General features: G+C 48.6%; 1 protein-coding gene across 2 annotated transcripts in view; it reads right to left on the bottom strand.

Moving 5' to 3' along the window:
- Window positions 1-19,466, bottom strand: part of MB21D2 (Mab-21 domain containing 2) — an 89,059-nt gene that overhangs the window by 20,730 nt on the left and 48,863 nt on the right. Inside the window, exon 1 of one of the 2 annotated variants that reach the window (XM_074962857.1) lies at window positions 5,922-6,010. The exons of the other annotated variant lie outside the window; for it this stretch is intronic. The gene's annotated coding sequence lies outside the window, so the exon portion shown is untranslated. Of the gene's footprint in view, window positions 1-5,921; window positions 6,011-19,466 lie in introns of those variants that run through there. 2 annotated transcript variants of the gene reach the window in all.

Genomic DNA, 19,466 nt, shown 5'->3' with positions numbered 1-19,466 from the left:
GGGGGGGGGCGGCGGTGGTGGTGGTGATGATCTGGGTCCTGGGTCAGAAGGCAGTAGCTAGCTCCACACCCCTATACAAAGCATCAAGGCAGAAATAAACACAACTGTGACTGCAACCCCAGGATCTGAAGAGGGGGATCTTTCCCCAGAGGAGCAAACAGGGGCGCTCAGGTTATTTAGCACAGCAGAGAATGACAAGAGCCACATTTTTACAGAATCAGGTCTATTAAATACCCTCCTTAGCTCTGATGTACACAGAGTGCATTGAGCCCATATTGGATATGGGCATATTCCATAGCCACGGAAGAAAACAAGAATGGGTCAAACTCTCAGCTAGTGGAAAATGGTGCAGCTCCACTTAAGACAGTATTACAGATGTAGCCATTGGAGGGGATCTAAGTGGATTCCCCTCTCCCCCCCCAACCCTGAACTTATTACTACCCTGGGGACAGCCCCGGAGAAGTAGCTGCAAGTCTCATGCATCCTCACACGCAGTTGTTCCAGTTTTATCGCACTGAGGTTATACTAAGTGGGGCTGTTGCTACTTCTGCCAATGAACTAAGCCTGTTCTGTGACATTGTGGGAACGCCCGCCCTGCTTCCCCGGGTTAAAGAGCAGAGGAATGGCTGGGATAATCTAATAGGTTTTGCCATCGGTACGCTCTCGGCATTTATAGTCATTTAGAAGTTTAAGTGCAAATGAACGTTGTCATCTGTTAGAGCAGTGACAGGTTTCAGAGTAGCAGCCGTGTTAGTCTGTATCCGCAAAAAGAACAGGAGTACTTGTGGCACCTTAGAGACTAACCAATTCATCTGAGCATAAGCTTTCGTGAGCTACAGCTCACTTCATCGGATGCATTCAGTGGAAAATACAGTGGGGAGATTTATATACACAGAGAACATGAAACAATGGGTGTTACCATACACACTGTGACGAGAGTGATCACTTGAGGTGAGCAGTGGTTCTCAACTGGGGGCCCCAAGCAGATTTCAGGGAGTCCACCAAGCTGGACCAGCATTAGACTCACTTGAGGCTCAGGGCAGAAGGCTGAAGCCCCACCGCACGGGGCTGAAGCCCTGGGCCCTGAGCCCTGACACAAGGAGCTGAAGCCAAGGCCTGAGCAATGTAGTTTTGTGGGTGCCCCTGTTGTGTGGGGCCCCAGATAATTGCCCTGTTTGCAACCCCCTAACGCTGGCTCTGGCTTTGATATGCAGAAAACCAGTTATTGTGCACAGGTGGGCAGTGGAGTTTTTATAGCATGTCTGGGGGGGGCTCAGAAAGAAGAAGGCTGAGAATCCCTGTGTTAGAGGATTTGGCAGAAGGTGCCATGTCAATTTATCAGGAGCTAGAGTGAGGGAATCACGCTCACTAGCTCCATCTAGCGGTCCATCACTCCCTGAGAACAATGGCTTGACAGCTGCAGCGTTAACCTTTGACCGAGGAGCAAGAGCAATTAGAGAGTCAGTAAAACAGAGAACGTAACTGCTGCAGCTCCAGCTACCTCCACCTCACTGACAGGTGCATTGCAACACGGTGGCAATATCGCTGAGCGGTGTGGAGCAGCCAGAGGCTTAATACTTCCACAACATAAAGACGGTCTCAGGAGTCGCTTAGCCAGCTGTTACGGTAACATCCTGGCACTGGTCACACTCTGCTCTTCCCAGGTTCTCTGTTTTCCACTGGTCACATCCCTTCCACACTATAACGAACAGGCTGGTTGTATGTGGCTGGAATTGCTCAGCTGCGCGGCACAGGGCCTATGCTGCTGTCAGCTCGTGGGGATTCTCCACCCCGCAACCAACCATTTTCCACTAAGTGTGGCATAGCAGGAAGTGGAGATACAAGGCGGCTGCAGGCTGGTTGCAATACACTGTAAGGTCTAATCTCTTCGTTCTTGATCTATTCCAGAACAAAGCCTAGAACGGGCACAAGCTCACACCATCATGCTAGAGAACACCTACTGCCTTGATGAGCTGGTGAGATACCAGTAACTTCGTTGATGGAAAGATCAAAAATACCCACAGGAAAAATTATTCCTGGAATGAATTTGTTTTAGCCTGTTGGTTCCCACATTCCCTTTTGCATCCAGACCCCTCCTGCCCCCTCCAGCGGTAATATTGATTGTGCAAAAAACACGAGTTTGGGGCCAGAGCAGTGCAACCATCGAGAGAAGCAGGAGATTCTGTTAAACCTCTGCAATCTTGGATTCCTCTTTAAGAAGTTCTTTAGTCAGGAAATCCAGCTGCAAACCTTGCCAGATTGCCAGTGCATTTGAGTTTGGAGCCAGCTGGTTACACTGTGTTCATGCTCTCTTCTCTCACAGAATCTGGATACCGCAGAGTTCCCACGTGAAGCCAGAAAAGCACAGAGAGACAGGGATAATTTTTCACAAGCTCACTGAGTTTCAGGCTGCAGAACTGCCAAGCCAGCATATGGTCAAAAGAGTCAGGCCCCAAAAAGTCAGACAATTGTTTTAAACATCATGAGGGTTTCTTTTTGGGGGGAGGGGGTGTCTTTTCATTTGATTCTGGCTTTTTAACCTTTAATGTGCACTCAGGTCACATTTTCAAGCTTTTCTCTGCAAATATGAGGGCTAAAAAACTTTTTTATAAAAAAGAAAGTTGAGATTCTCATGCTATCACTGACTCCAGAAGCTGGGGCTTCAAGAAAAAGCATCAAATGTTGCCAGATTGGCTGACTTGGTTTAATTTGTCTTAGCCACAAGACCATCTTTTTTCACTATACGTTGCTCCAAGACATTCAACCCCAATAGTTTCTAGATTTATGTTAATAACTAAACAAATGCAAATTAAAGCTTTGCTCATAAGAAGCATACAATAGAGAAGGCGGATGAAAAGGCTTAAGGTATACAACAGATCTAGATCATCTTCACAGGTACAATCAAAATTAGGAACCTCAAAGAAATCAAACATTTTAGGTCTAGTTTTTATAGCTGCTGTGATGAAAGTGCCCTTACGGAGGTTGTGTTTCTGCAGCACTCACCATCCCCAGCACGGAAGCTGTCCCTCAGTAGGGACACTATCAGCAGGCCATTCTGCTGAATATACGGCATCAGAAAATAGCAACTTCACTGTCCCCTGCCGACAGCTGGACCCCATGGGGAGGAAGACCACAGACCCCCCAATTCACCATCTCAATCAACAGAACTGGGTATGCCAGAAGCACTACCGTGGAGACTGGCCCCTTAAGAAGGGCACGGTATTAGAAAAATCAAAATGAGGAAGCACAAATCGTGTCCAGAATCCTGTTTATTCAATCATGGCTGCTTTGGGGAAGGGTTGAGAAGAGAATGAAGCCCTGGCTTTTTAGTGGATACAAATAAAAGACGTGCAAATAGGAGCTAGCAAACACAAGTCATGTACTGAGCGCCACGCTCTGCCTAGCTGAAGAGATCCTGCTGTGACAGACAGCGGCTGTACACGCCCAGGCTTTCATTTCTGCTCTGCACACACGCAGAGAGCGTTGGGGCACACCGACACCAAGCAGAGACACTCTCAACAGAACAGGTGCCTTCAGCACCACGGCCCTACAAGCACCGGCTCTCCAAGGCCGGCCTCGCCACCAGCAGGGCCAAAGCATAAACCAGAGAGAACAAAGCCAGAGTGCACAATAAAACACAGCAGCCTGTTTATTTATCCATTCACAGGCTTTTCTGTGCTTCTCATCAGTGTAATCATTAGTCACCAAAAACTCTTCAATGGGCCTGTCCTCACAACACCCTGAGCAGCAGGGAAGTGCTGTGGATGGGGAAATGAGACGCAGCGACCTAACTGACACGCCAAGAACTGAGACTCGAACCCATGTCTAAGTTTCACTCCAGTTCCGCAGCCGCAAGTGTGTCCTTCTCTAGCCCCCTCCCCTCCCAAAAGGATCACAGGGGAAGGGGAGGGGTGACTTCAGAGGAACTGCCGAGGGGAAGACGGTGGGGTCCAAAGCCCCTGGAACGGACTCCCACTGATGGGACGAAGGAGGGATCATATTGGCCTTCGGGGTACATCACAAAGTAGAGAGCGAGAGAGCTCGTGTGTGTGTGTGTACCTCCTATATTCCCTATCCATCCAAGTACCTGGTGTGAGAACTTGTCAGTTATTTTGCAAGTCATTCCAGGCTGATGGGTAGTTTACAAGCATCCAAAACATGTAGTTTCATAGTCAGTTGCTGATCTCATACCTGTTATCCAAACAGTTTAACATCCAGGATTTAAGGAAGGGAAATATCCATGCCCTTTCTTAATCTTCGCCCACCCCTAACAATCCCCATAGCACTTGTGAAAGATACAGCAAGAAGGCAGCAGTTTCCTTACTGTGAAATTACCTCTTCAATCAGCAGATGGAGCAAACGCATTGGTTTTACTATAGGATGCAGAGAGCAGATGGGGGGGGGGGGGGGCGCTGGAGAAGAGCTGAAAACAAGGGGGTTTAGGTTTTTCCTATTGCACCTCTGGGGAAGGAAGGAGAAATCTCTCTCTCTCGCCGCCCACCCTTCCCCCCACCAGAAAGGAATCACCCAGAACAGAAGTTAGAAGCCATGGCAAGGAAATCCAGGTGAAACCCCAAGGCAATGTATTAGAATTACAAGAACAGAATAACTGACCGACCAGCCATTTGCCAAGGGAGGATGTGGCATCACAGTTCTAGGAGCTGTTCAAGGCTAGGACAGATCCCCACCTATTGGAGGGTTAAGGAGCATTTTAAATCAGTTCTGCTGCACCAAATCATGGCAGGTGGAGACGAAAAACACCTACAGTGTCAGGTCCTCACAGTGCCATTATGGGTTTTCTTCCAGCATGAGAGTGCCTTAGCTAGTGCCATACCACCGTGTGTGGGGGCGGGGTGGGGGGCGCGCGAATAGGGCGATGAGAAGAGACGGTGAAGAATGTCTGTGTGGAATAACTATCAAGGAAGGCTGGTATTTTGGCCAAACCACCTTTACAAGGTCCTTTTTGTGTTGGTTTTATTTTAGTATTGAGTAGCCACTTTATGGTGCTTTATAGCATCATAAAATCCAAGCAGTGAACAGGCAATTGGCACGGTTTATCAGAGCTAGAGAACAGAACAGGCTTTGTTTATAGCAGCATTGTTAAGAATTTATTGCTAATGCATATTAAGTTATGAAAAGAAACCATCACCTTTACAGGGGCAATTGCAAGTGAAACTTGATCCAAAGTTAGGGTATAGGTTGTTTAAGAAATAAAAGTCAAGCATTCACAAAAAACCTAGGAGGAGAAGTAGCTCAAAGTTTCAGTGGAAGCAGGTGATTTTGTTTATTTTAAAATAGAAGTGACTTCAAGGCAAACACTGAGGAAGTGAAATAGACCCACCAGTCACTTTCACTTCAGTCTGGTTGCATTTCACCCTTTTCAGACAAAGTAAACAAACAGCTTTAATAATGAGTGAGAAAGGAGAGATTTAACATTGTTTCCGTTGAACTACTGCAAGATGTCACTTATTACATAGGCTTGGATTATAAATCAGAGGAAAAATGCAGGGATTTTGTAATTCATTGGTTCTACACTGAATTGATAATCTACAATTTGAGGGTGTGGGGGGGACGACTAAAAGAGACATTGACAGCATCCTTGTAAAATAGGGTGTAAATGTGTGAATGCAGTCTATAAAGCTTTCAATTACTTGGGAGATTCTGAACTAAAACTAATGAAAAGTGCATCTAATTTAATGAGGCATTTGGGAACCAGGATTAGCATTTTAGTTAAAGAAATTATATTAAAATCTTACCAATCTGACTTCAGAGGAACTCAAAATGTAGACTCTCAACTGTGAGGCATGGGTACAGCAAGGCTAAACTGGGTTGGGTCCCTGTGCCCACGTCCTGTCCCCCCATGGTAGTAGCCCTGTAGGATAAGGAGGAAGGTAGCAGGGCATCTGGAACCCTCCCCTAACCTTGTGGTGGGGCAGAGCCAGCATTCTGCGGGCCGAAGGGACCGTTGCAAGATCTGTTCTCAGGACGCTCTGCATGTTGTGAGTGGGAGCCTGTGTGTCCAGATCAGCCATCAGAGGTTGGACCATCAGCCTTGGCTTTGTGCATCTGGAGTACGTGCACAAGTCCCTAGAGCCAGGAGACAGGCGTTCCACAGGGCAACCTGCAAGGGAGGAGAGAGCGTCTGGCCACAGTAAACCAGATGTTAACAGAGACAAAACTGGCAGCCCTGCCACAGGTGAAGCTGCCAGTGAGCTCAGTGGGGTCGTACAGGTCCGGGAGCAGATTCTTAGGGTTTCTCAAGGTAGATTTAGGCCTATAACAATCGTGCTAGAGACTAGGCTCCTCATTTCAGTCTCCTACTGTGGAGCTGCAACACACTCAGAAAGGGAAAGGGAGCCAGCTGCGTATTCTCTGGCCACAGGGCTAGGAATCCAGACCTTCGCAGCACACAGCAGTTTGGCTCACAGATCAGAGATCTTAGGTAACATCCAGATCCAGGTCACAACGAAAAGGCAGAAGTGGAAACAAATGAAGGAGCTCAGATTGCTTAAACCAGTGCTACTCAAAGTGGTGATCCGCAGACCGCTGCCGGTCCGCGAGCCACCAGCTGCCAGTCTGCGCGCACATTAGAAAATAAAATTGCCGGTCCTCCACGTCAGACAGCTTGAGAAGCACTGGCTTAAACCACTAGAGGCAAGAAATGGAGGAGGCGGGCAGTGGGAAAGAGAACACAGTTAACATTACCAGGAAGCCCAGCAAGGAACGCTGGAAGACAGCTGGCTTTCACCTGCCTGGGATGCTTGCTATGCTCAGCATTTAAAGTTACCCCAGCTTTAGCGGGCCCCAAGCCACCGCATTCCTGTATTAATAGCTTAGGCAATGGTCAGCTTTGCATTTGTTTCTACTTCTGCTTGACCAAAGTGACCTGAATCCACAGAGGTTGCACCACAAGCTCGGTGCTCTTATCCGGGCTGCGAGTCTGACGCACTCTGTGCATCTTCCATCAGAGACCAGCATGCCACTGCTGGCTCCAGTCAAAAACAGCATCACCTACCCGCAGCGTTCAAACCTCAGGAGTGGGTCCTCCGAACACCACGAGACTGGCTTAATTACCAAATTAAAACAAAAAAAAGTTGGGTTCTTGCCATTTGTCTGCTGCTTTCTGAGCCCTTAGGATGCACTTGGGTCACATTTTCAAGCTTTTCTCTGCAACCATGAGGGCTGCAAACTTGCTGCCCCCCCCCCTTTTTTTTTTGATAAAGTGAAAACTGAGATTCTCACATAATTCCAGGACTCCAGGACCTGGGACTTTAAGGAAAATACCCAATATTACCAGAGATGGCAACAGTGTCAGATGACATCTTTTTGCCCCGTACCCAGCTGAATGACTAACACGTTGGAACCTCTAGAGACCTGTGCCGAAGTTTCCTCTGAGTAAACCCAGCATGCAGTTCCCTCCGGTGCACCACCATGTCCACACAGACAACCCCACAGTACCAAGGACATAGTCAGTACATTAGACTGGAGGTTCAATCCTTTCTGCTGCAGCAAATGCAAGCACAACTCATTTCAGTAACTTCAGGGATAGAGGAGTCTCTGAAGTAGGACTCTGATGCCACAGACGTGTGCTCATGCGCACCCCACTGATCTCACTGCACTTACCTCACATGGACAGTTAAATCACGTGTGACTGTTTGCAGGATGAGATCTAGGCATGTGACAAGCCTACACTGCATCGCACCCTCCCTCTCCCATCTGATCTTTACTCTTTAGTAGTTTTTCATAAGTAACATTCCACTGTATCCCAGGCTCCCAGGGGCACGTGAAAAATTCGGGCTTCAAATAGCTTTAAGTGAAAGTGTTTATTTATAGATCATATATATAGTTTAAATTTCTTCTGCCTTCAGTACAGTCAAACCAGCATCGGCTCTGCATTCACTACTTATAAAACAAGCAGCTCTCTCTTTCCCAGGTATCACACACCCTTGATCACCTTTGATCTGCATGTATCTGAACCTGCTGAGTGAAAGGGAACAAGCTTCAGAATCTCAAAGCACATCAATGAGAGATGGGTTCCAAGATCCTGGTGTGGAGCCATGTTTCGTGCTCCCCAGTGACCAGGTCTGTCAGCAGGTGCATTGTTTGTCCTGTAACAATAGTGGCTGTTTGGTGGGAGCGTTCCAGGCTGGGTTTTGAGTCAGGTCTTACAAAAGGCACACCTGTAACTAGAGAGCCACCTTTGTCCTTCCTCTCCCCTCTCCCACCATCCACATCGCTGTGCTCTGAAGAGTGCAGACTCCTGCACCCCTGAGCAGAAGAAATGCAACATCCTTTTCTTGGGCTGCAGGATTTGGCCCTAGGAGAGGGTATGCCTTTGCCAATGAGCACGTGCACTGACTACCTTTAACACACACACAGCCTGTTGCCAACTCTCGCAAGTCTCATGGTCTTTGGTGCTTTGCTCAAAAGTCCCAGCTCCTTGAGTCAGGTGATGATGGGCAAATTTCAGCTTCCATTTACCAGGCCTACCACCAGAGAAACGCTGAAAACACGACATAAGTGAGACCTGAAAGCTCACAGAGCAGGAAGGAAATAAACAATGCCGGAGGTATTTTTATTTCCGGAGCCCAGCTCAGGACTCCTGGTTGCCTGGGGTCAGTCACGCTGCACCCAGTAACCAATTCCCCGTGACGCTCCCCCTCTGGACAGCTGACACCCATCCATGCCCACAGATTTATCTGGTAAAGGCAACTGTGTAGGCCAGCGAAGTGCGCAAGAGGCCTGACTCACTGGGCGTGGAGCAGGGTGCAGAGCAGCCACCCTTGGTAAGCACAGCTGCGGGGTCCATGGCACCACCTTGTAGAAGCTGCTCAGAGTCTGGCGTACCGCAATCCCCACGTGACGAGCAGCACAACCACCTCTGCAGCCAGGGCTGCTTGCAAGTCTAGGAGCGGCCACTGGAGGGTAAGGGTTCTCCTAGGATTGAGAGCTTCCTGTCCCCCTTTGGGGAGCAGGATGTGCTGTAGTTCCTTTAAACATCCCCAAGGCTCTTATTAGATTCAATAGCTGAGCACATGTTGAAACAGGGAGCTCTACTTTGTCCGAGGGCCTGTAATGTCTCTTTCCAATACAGAGAGAGGTACGATTCCTTGGGTGGGGGGAATGAGGGAGTCTGAAGTCCCACAAAAAGAAAAGGAGGACTTGTGGCACCTTAGAGGCTAACAAATTTATTTGAGCATAAGCTTTCGTGAGTTACAGCTCACTTCATCGGATGCATTCAGTGGAAAATACAGTGGGGAGATTTATATACATAGAGAACATGAAACAATGGGTGTTACCATACACACTGTAACCAGAGTGATCACTTAAGGTGAGCTATTACCAGCAGGAGAGTGCTGGGGGGGAGGGACCTTTTGTAGTGATAATCAAGGTGGGCCATTTCCAGCAGTTGACAAGAACGTGTGAGGAACAGTGCGGGGATAAACATGGAGAAATAGTTTTACTTTGTGTAATGACCCATCCACTCCCAGTCTCTATTCAAGCCTAAGTTAATTGTATCCACTTTGCAAATTAATTCCAATTCAGCAGTCTCTCCTTGGAGTCTGTTTTTGAAGTTTTTTTATTGAAGAATTGCCACTTTTAGGTCTGTAATCGAGTGACCAAAGAGATTGAAGTGTTCTCCGATTGATTTTCAAATGTTATAATTGACGTCTGATTTGGGTCCATTAATTCTTTTACGAAGAGACTGTCCAATTTGGCCAATGTACATGGCAGAGGGGCATTGCTGGCACATGATGGCATCTATATCTACATTGGTAGATGTGCAGGTGAACGAGTCTCTGATAGTGTGGCTGATGTGATTAGGCCCTGTGATGGTGTTCCCTGAATAGATATGTGGACACAGTTGGCAACGGGCTTTGTGGCAAGGATAGGTTTCTGGGTTAGTGGTTCTGTGGTGTGGTGTGTGGTTGCTGGTGAGTATTTGCTTCAGGTTGGGGGGCTGTCTGTAGGCAAGGACTGACCTGTCTCCCAAGATCTGTGAGAGTGATGGGTCGTCCTTCAGGATAGGTTGTAGATCCTTGATGATGCGTCAATATCTATTTGCAAACTGGATACAATTAACTTAGGCTTGAATAGAGACTGGGAGTGGATGGGTCATTACACAAAGTAAAACTATTTCCCCATGTTTATTCCCCCCCCTCCACACCCCCCCCCCCCCCCCCCCGTTCCTCAGATGTTCTTGTCAACTGCTGGAAATGGCCCACCTGGATTATCACTACAAAAGGTTCGCCCCCCCACCCCCGCTCTCCTGCTGGTAATAGCTCACCTTAAGTGATCACTCTCGTTACAGTGTGTATGGTGACACCCATTGTTTCATGTTCTGTGTGTATATAAATCTCCCCACTGTATTTTCCACTGAATGCATCTGATGAAGTGAGCTGTAGCTCATGAAAGCTTATGCTCAAATAAATTTGTTAGCCTCTAAGGTGCCACAAGTCCTCCTTTTCTTTTTGCGAATGCAGACTAACACGGCTGTTACTCTGAAGTCCCACAGGGAATGAAGTGGGGACGTCACAGGAAGGCCCCACAGTCCGCATGTGACAGAAAGCACAGGACAATTCACCCAGAGCTGCAGCGAGCCATTTGCTGAGAGTGCTGCACGCCAGGGACAAGCTGGGCTGGGAATTGCAGAGCACTCCCTCCCTTCTGCTCACCAGCTCAGATCACACACAGTCCCCTCCTGGGTCTTCTGCTCAGAGCTGAAGCAGATTGCGCCTGCCAGGCGGTCACTCTCCCCGGCACATGCACAGACTGGCCTCCGCTCTGAAGCCATCAGCTCAGATGCGTTCGGGGGAGCAGCAGTCAGCTTGGACGCAGCACTTGGAAGGGCTCCGCATGTCCAACTCGGCACTGAACCAGGGCAGGGGTTAGTCGGCAGCCAGAAAGGGATGCGCGTTTAGGACCTCCCATTCCAGCACTTCCAGCCCCTTCATCTGCAGGGCACACAGCACTTAACCTGCCTCCCGCAGCTCCAGGGGCCACAGGGCAGCTCAGGTTCCAGGCCAGGTCAGCAACAGGCCTCTCCGCAGGAGAGCTCGCTTTGCTGATCTGTGCTTCCTGAGCAATGCCACTAGCAATGCACGGAGACCCCCAACCTATCGCACATAGCGGGACACGGCTGAGCAGCCATCAGAGACCTCTCAGCGCCTGGACTGAGCTGGGCTGGACTCACTGTCTCACTACCGGGCCTGACCGAGCCAGCTCAGCTCAAGCCTCAGTGAACGTGGACTGTGGTTTTAAATGCACTAGGGGGCCCAGGCTTGACGTGTGGGACATCACACACTGGCTGCGATAACCGAACATCTTCACTTCGCTCCCCGTACCGTCCTACCAGACCGACACAGCCCGCGTTCACGGCAGAGACGCAGAGATGCCTTCTCGGACATCACACTTCGGCATAAACCGCGGCCGCTCAGTCTGTCGCCTTCCTCCCTGTTCAGAGATGTCCCTCTCACACCCTGGGAAACAAGCAGGGAGAACTGGAGGTCCTGGCAAAGTCAGGGAATTATGATGTGATTGGAATAACGGAGACTTGGTGGGATAACTCGCATGACTGGAGCACTGTCATGGATGGGTATAAACTGTTCAGGAAGGACAGGGAGGCCAGAAAAGGTGGGGGAGCTGCACTGTATGTAAGGGAGCAGTATGACTGCTCAGAGCTCAAGTATGAAACTGCAGAAAAACCTGAGAGTCTCTGGATTAAGTTTAGAAGCCTGAGCAACAAGGGTGATGTCGTGGTGGGAGTCTGCTATAGACCACCAGATCAGTGGGATGAGGTGGACGAGGCTTTCTTCTGGCAACTCACAGAAGCTACTAGATCGCATGCCCTGGTTCTCATGGGCGACTTCAATCACCCTGATATCTGCTGGGAGAGCAATACAGCGCTGCACAGACAATCCAGGAAGTTTTTGGAAAGCGTAGGGGACAATTTCCTGGTGCAAGTGCTGGAGGAACCAAGTAGGGGCAGAGCTCTTCTTGACCTGCTACTCACAAACCGGGAAGAATTAGTAGGGGAAGCAAAAGTGGATGGGAACCTGGGAGGCAGTGACCATGAGATGGTCGAGTTCAGGATCCTGACACAAGGAAGAAAGGAGAGCAGCAGAATACGGACCCTGGACTTCAGAAAAGCAGACTCTGACTCCCTCAGGGAACGGATGGGCAGGATCCCCTCGGAGAATAACATGAGGGGGAAAGGAGTCCAGGAGAGCTGGCTGTATTTTAAAGAATCCTTATTGAGGTTACAGGGACAAACCATCCCGATGTGAAGTAAATACGGCAGGCGACTAGCTTGGCTTAACAATGAAATCCTTGCTGATCTTAAACACAAAAAAGAGGCTTACAAGAAGTGAAAGATTGGACAAATGACCAGGGATAAGTATATAAATATTGCTCGGGCATGTAGGAATGGAATCAGGAAGGCTAAATCACACCTGGAGTTACAGCTAGCAAGGGATGTTAAGAGTAACAAGAAGGGTTTCTTCAGGTATGTTGGCAATAAGAAGAAAGCCAAGGAAAGTGTGGGCCCCTTACTAAATGAGGGAGGCAACATAGTGACAGAGGATGTGGAAATAGCTAATGTACTCAATGCTTTCTTTGCCTCTGTCTTCACGAACAAGGTCAGCTCCCAGACTACTGCACTGGGCAGCACAGCATGGGGAGGAGGTGGCCAGCCCTCTGTGGAGAAAGAAGTGGTTCGGGACTATTTAGAAAAACTGGACGTGCACAAGTCATAGAATCATAGAATATCAGGGTTGGAAGGGACCTCAGGAGGTCATCTAGTCCAACCCCCTGCTCAAAGCAGGACCAATCCCCAATCAAATCATCCCAGCCAAGGCTTTGTCAAGCCTGACCTTAAAAACTTCCAAGGAAGGAGATTCTACCACCTCCCTAGGTAACGCATTCCAGTGTTTCACCACCCTCCTAGTGAAAAAGTTTTTCCTAATATCCAACCTAAACCTCCCCCACTGCAACTTGAGACCATTACTCCTTGTCCTGTCCTCTTCTACCACTGAGAATAGTCTAGAACCATCCTCTCTGGAACCACCTCTCAGGTAGTTAAAAGCAGCTATCAAATCCCCCCTCATTCTTCTCTTCTGCAGACTAAACAATCCCAGTTCCCTCAGCCTCTCCTCATAAGTCATGTGTTCCAGACCCCTAATCATTTTCGTTGCCCTTCGCTGGACTCTCTCCAATTTATCCACATCCTTCTTGTAGTGTGGGGGCCAAAACTGGACACAGTACTCCAGATGAGGCCTCACCAATGTCGAATAGAGGGGAACGATCACGTCCCTCGATCTGCTCGCTATGCCCCTACTTATACATCCCAAAATGCCATTGGCCTTCTTGGCAACAAGGGCACACTGCTGACTCATATCCAGCTTCTCGTCCACTGTAACCCCTAGGTCCTTTTCCGCAGAACTGCTGCCTAGCCATTCGGTCCCTAGTCTGTAGCTGTGCATTGGGTTCTTCCGTCCTAAGTGCAGGACCCTGCACTTATCGTTATTGAACCTCATCAGGTTTCTTTTGGCCCAATCCTCCAATTTGTCTAGGTCCCTCTGTATCCTATCTCTGCCCTCCAGCGTATCTACCACTCCTCCCAGTTTAGTATCATCCGCAAATTTGCTGAGAGTGCAATCCACACCATCCTCCAGATCATTTATGAAGATATTGAACAAAACCGGCCCCAGGACTGACCCCTGGGGCACTCCACTTGACACCGGCTGCCAACTAGACATGGAGCCATTGATCACTACCCATTGAGCCCGACAATCTAGCCAACTTTCTATCCACCTTATAGTCCATTCATCCAGCCCATAATTCTTTAACTTGCTGACAAGAATACTGTGGGAGACCGTGTCAAAAGCTTTGCTAAAGTCAAGAAACAATACATCCACTGCTTTCCCTTCATCCACAGAATCAGTAATCTCATCATAGAAGGCGATTAGATTAGTCAGGCATGACTTTCCTTTGGTGAATCCATGCTGACTGTTCCTGATCACTTTCCTCTCATCTAAGTGCTTCAGAATTGATTCCCTGAGGACATGCTCCATGATTTTTCCGGGGACTGAGGTGAGGCTGACCGGCCTTTAGTTCCCAGGATCCTCCTCCTTCCCTTTTTCAAAGATGGGCACTACATTAGCCTTTTTCCAATCTTCTGGGACTTCCCCCGTTCGCCACGAGTTTTCAAAGATAATGGCTCTGCAATCACATCCGCCAAGTCCTTTAGCACTCTCGGATGCAACTCGTCTGGCCCCATGGACTTGTGCACGTCCAGCTTTTCTAAATAGTCCCTTACCTCCATGGGGCCGGATGTGTTGCATCCGAGAGTGCTAAAGGAATTGGCGGATGTGATTGCAGAGCCATTATCTTTGAAAACTCATGGCGATCGGGGGAAGTCCCAGAAGATTGGAAAAAGGCTAATGTAGTGCCCATCTTTGAAAAAGGGAAGGAGGAGGATCCTGGGAACTAAAGGCCGGTCAGCCTCACCTCAGTCCCCGGAAAAATCATGGAGCATGTCCTCAGGGAATCAATTCTGAAGCACTTAGATGAGAGGAAAGTGATCAGGAACAGTCAGCATGGATTCACCAAAGGAAAGTCATGCCTGACTAATCTAATTGCCTTCTATGATGAGATAACTGGTTCTGTGGATGAAGGGAAAGCAGTGGACATGTTATTCCTCGACTTTAGCAAAGCTTTTGACACGGTCTCCCACAGTATTCTTGTCAGCAAGTTAAAGAAGTATGGGTTGGATGGATGCACTATAAGGTGGATAGAAAGTTGGCTAGATTGTCGGGCTCAATAGGTAGTGATCAATGGCTCCATGTCTAGTTGGCAGCCGGTATCTAGCGGAGTGCCCCAAGGGTCGGTCCTGGGGCCGGTTTTGTTCAATATCTTCATTAATGATCTGGAGGATGGTGTGGATTGCACCCTCAGCAAGTTTGTGGATGACACTAAACTGGGAGGAGTGGTAGATACACTGGAGGGTAGGGATAGGATACAGACGGACCTAGACAAATTGGAGGATTGGGCCAAAAGAAATCTGATGAGGTTCAACAAGGACAAGTGCAAAGTCCTGCACTTAGGACGGGAGAATCCCATGCACCGCTACAGACTAGGGACCGAATGGCTCGGCAGCAGTTCTGCAGAAAAGGACCTAGGGGTGACAGTGGACGAGAAGCTGGATATGAGTCAACAGTGTGGCCTTGTTGCCAAGAAGGCCACTGGCATTTTGGGGTGTATAAGTAGGGGCGCTGCCAGCAGATCGAGGGATGTGATCGTTCCCCTCTATTCAACATTGGTGAGGCCTCATCTGGAGTACTGTGTCCAGTTTTGGGCCCCACACTACAAGAAGGATGTGGAAAAATTGGAGAGAGTCCAGCGAAGGGCAACAAAAATGATTAGGGGGACTGGAACACATGAGTTATGAGGAGAGGCTGAGGGAACTGGGGATGTTTAGTCTACGGAAAAGAAGAATGAGGGGAGATTTGATAGCTGCTTTTAACTACCTGAAAAGTGGATCCAAAGAGGATGGATTTAGACTATTCTCAGTGATAGCAGATGACAGGACAAGGAGTAATGGTCTCAAGTTGCAGTGGGAGAGGTTTAGGTTGGATATTAGGAAAAAAATTTTCACTAGGAGGGTGGTGAAACACTGGAATGCGTTACCTAGGGAGGTGGTGGAATCCCCTTCCTTAGAAGTTTTTAAGGTCAGGCTTGACAAAGCCCTGGCCGGAATGATTTAGTTGGGATTGGTCCTGCTCTGGGTAGGGGGTTGGACTAGATGGCCTCCAGAGGTCCCTTCCAACTCTGTTATTCTATGATTCTATGATCCCTGCTTCCTCTCGCTGGCCAAGGCCATCCCCACTTACACCCGTTCCTCTCCCAACAGGAAAGACAGATAATGTGCAGAAAAATCGCATAATCTTACTCTTCACGGTGACCTTTTCTCTCTCTCCTGACTCTCCCGCATGTTATAAGCTTATAACTTTCTAAGTAAAAACAGACTCTGAGCTGGGGAAAGGCCTGTGTCTTCACCTTGGTCTGTTCAGGTCCCCACACACATCGGGGACAGATGAAATTTAATAGCAATGGAACCACACATCAGGAGAGAATGCAAGAATGGTCCTATCGATCAGTGGTCCACCGAGCTTGGAAGCAGACGTTGGCCGGTGCAAGACACAGCAGAAGGAAGGTGCATTACGAGAGCCGTGCTGTAAGTGGACAGCACCTCACCAAGGTACAGCAAGGGAGTTTCTTCCCCAGGGAATCCTGAGAAATCCTTCACCTGCAGGAATAGCTCCTCCTCCTCCTCCAGTTCCTCTCTACCTCCCTCTGCATTTCTAGCATTGCCGGTCACAGAGACGGGATTCAGTGAAGGAGAGCAATAGCAGAATCCTCTGTTTGCCATTTGCACCCCCGTACAGTACAAACACAGCCCCTCCCAAGAGCATTGCCAGGCAGGGAAGGGCTCCTGGGCACAGAAGATGAACAGCGTGAGAAAGGAAGAGCGCAGGTAGGGGCCCAGTGAAAGCTGCCTGCACAGGCGTTTCACAAGCGTTTCCGAGCACAGGTAGAAACAGAGCAGCCACAACAAAGGAAGCAATTATGCAAAACTAGCAGGAGTCAGCTGATCGCTTTCTAATTCCCAGCACCTGACAGCACATCGCTAATCTCCCATTTCTCAAGAAGAATGTCAAAGGCTGAGGACCTGAAGGAATAGCCTCGCTGGGAATGCAGGTGGTTCTGAGACACACACACACGGGAGCCATTTCAAAAGCCACCGGCAGTTACTACAACACAGCTTTATTTGGTGCAGTTTCTCTCATATACAGCTGTCAAGGTTCCTTCCCCACTCTGAACTCTAGGGTACAGATGTGGGGACCTGCATGAAAAACCCCCTAAGCTTATATTTACCAGCTTAGGTTAAAACTTCCCCAAGGTACAAACTATTTTACCTTTTGCCCTTGGACTTTATTGTTGACACCACCACGCGTCTAACACATATATAACAGGGAAAGAGCCCGCTTGGAAATGTCTTTCCCCCCAAAATCCTCCCAAACCCTACACCCCCTTTCCTGGGGAAGGCTTGATAAAAATCACCTATGCAAATTGGTGAGGACCACAGACCCAAACCCCTGGATCTTAAGAACAATGGAAAAACAATCAGGTTCTTAAAAGAAGAATTTTAATTGAAGAAAAAGTAAAAGAATCATTTCTGTAAAATCAGGATGGTAAATACCTTACAGGGTAATCAGATTCAAAACATAGCGAATCCCTCTAGGCAAAACCTTAAGTTACAAAAAGACACAAAAACAGGAATATACATTCCATTCAGCACAACTTATTTTATCAGCCATTTAAACAAAACAGAATCTAACGCATATCTAACTAGATTGCTTATTAGCCCTTTACAGGAGTTCTGACCTGCATTCCTGCTCTGGTCCCGGCAAAAGCAACACACAGACCAAGAGAACCTTTATTTCTCCCCCCCTCCAGCTCTGAAAGTATCTTGTCTCCTCATTGGTCATTTTGGTCAGGTTCTAGCAAGGTTATCCTAGCTTCTTAACCCTTTACAGGTGAAAGGGTTTTTCCTCTGGCCAGGAGGGATTTAAAGGTATTTACCCTTCCCGTTATATTTATGACAATGGCACATACCAAACACGGTGCAAAATTCAAGAATCAATCGGAGCTGGTGAGACAAATGGAGTTAAGAGGTATTAAGCCATGGAGCGTGACATTTGAAAGGAAGGACAGTCTGGTGGTGAAGTCACTGAATGGTGACTCAGGAGATCTGGGTTTGATTCCCAGCTCCAGCACAGAGTGTGCTCCTAGGTTTGCAATCTGAATTCTCAGCAAGTGTTTTTTAAAATTAATTCAGAGTTTGTGACCATAAAGCCAGTGTCAAGTGAACTGCATAAGAGGTTCTTGCAAACTCTTCCCTAGTTTTACAACTGGTACTTTAGGCCAAAGTTTGCAGACTTTGGGGCCTGGACTGAACCAACCTACGTTATGGGGAGTAACTCTACATTTTTCTGCTAACTGCATGCAGCTCCCTCACTGAAGTCCAAGAGCTGCAGTTGGCCTGTGTCTGAACAGAGAATGCACCTGAGGCCTGGTCTATATTTTGAGTTTAGACTGACGTAGCTACGTCATTCGGGGTGCGTCATTTGCTAAACTGACCTGGCCCCTAGCATAGACGCGGCTAAATAGATAGAAGAATTCTTCCATAGACCTAGCTGATGCCGCTCGGGGAGGTGGGTTACCTTCCCTCAATGTAGGAAGTGTCCGTTTCTATCCTAATGCAGACTAGCTGAGAGTGGTTTAAAGCCATTTTATTTCTAGCGGTTCCTTGTAAAGAGAGAGACTTTGTCAAACCAACTTTACATTCTGCTCCCCACAACGTGGCTATTACGACTCCTTCCCAAGTAGGTTAAACCGCAGGAAGAGTTGTCACGATGGAGCCACCTTCTGCTCCCAGCTACAGTCGTGGGAAGCTGGGGATTTTGCTGAGTCCAGTGCAAGAGGCTCTGTGCTGACACCAGGGCAAGCGAGCACAGAATCCGGCCTTGAGGAATTAACCTGACTTCACATGAGCCCCAGGCGGCTCCCACCAACAACAGCGGCAGGACAAGTTCAGGGTTAGAGAACGTGGCCCAAGCACTGCGGCACCAGTCTCCAACCAGGATCACAATATCGCTTTGACCTCTCTGCGTTTTATTACGAGCCCAAAGGGAAAAGCCAACCTACTCCATTTTAAACGTTCTTTGAGTAAACAAATCCGGTACTGAATACACCTCCCTGAGCAGCCTTTAGCTTCCAAAACAAAAGGGGTCTCTCTCTCGGCTGAGAGGGCAATCTCTTAGCCGCTGGCAGCACTGGTGAGCTCTTACTGTCTGTAAGCCAACCAACCACCCGGGGGGCAGTGGTGTGCGTCCCCACCCCACCCTCACCTCACTGAGGACAGGCAACTCAGTGACCCCCATTCGACAGACTTCGAGAGAGGGCACCAGGGCCAGTAACTCCAGGCACCCACTGCCAGCCCTGGCTGCCCAGGCCCTCTTGAAATAAAGGAGACCGAGCTGGAGCCACGCCTGGGGCAAGCTGCTAACGACACTCGCCAGAAGGAAATCCCCAAACGAGTGGGGAAAAGGAACTGGAGGGCAATAAGAAAGGCGCGTCCCTATGGCTCCCTGACAGTTCCCATGGAGGAGGGGACCCAGCCAGAGGTCCCTGGTATCACTACAGATAACAGGAGGTGACCACATTTTCAGACAATAAAAATGACTCAAGCTAGTAAAGTCCAAAGCAGACTGTGAAGAGTTACAAAGGGATCTTGCAAAACCGGGTGACCGCGTGACAAAAAGGCAGATGAAATTTGATGGTGATGAGTGGAAAGTAATGCACATCGGAAAGCTTAATCCCAAGGACACATATCAAAAAACTGG

The sequence above is a fragment of the Natator depressus genome, chromosome 9, assembly GCF_965152275.1.
Source record: "Natator depressus isolate rNatDep1 chromosome 9, rNatDep2.hap1, whole genome shotgun sequence".
Lineage (NCBI taxonomy): Eukaryota > Metazoa > Chordata > Testudines > Cheloniidae > Natator > Natator depressus.
The sequence above is the reverse complement of the archived record's forward strand: the minus strand, read 5'-3'. Positions and strand labels throughout refer to the sequence as shown.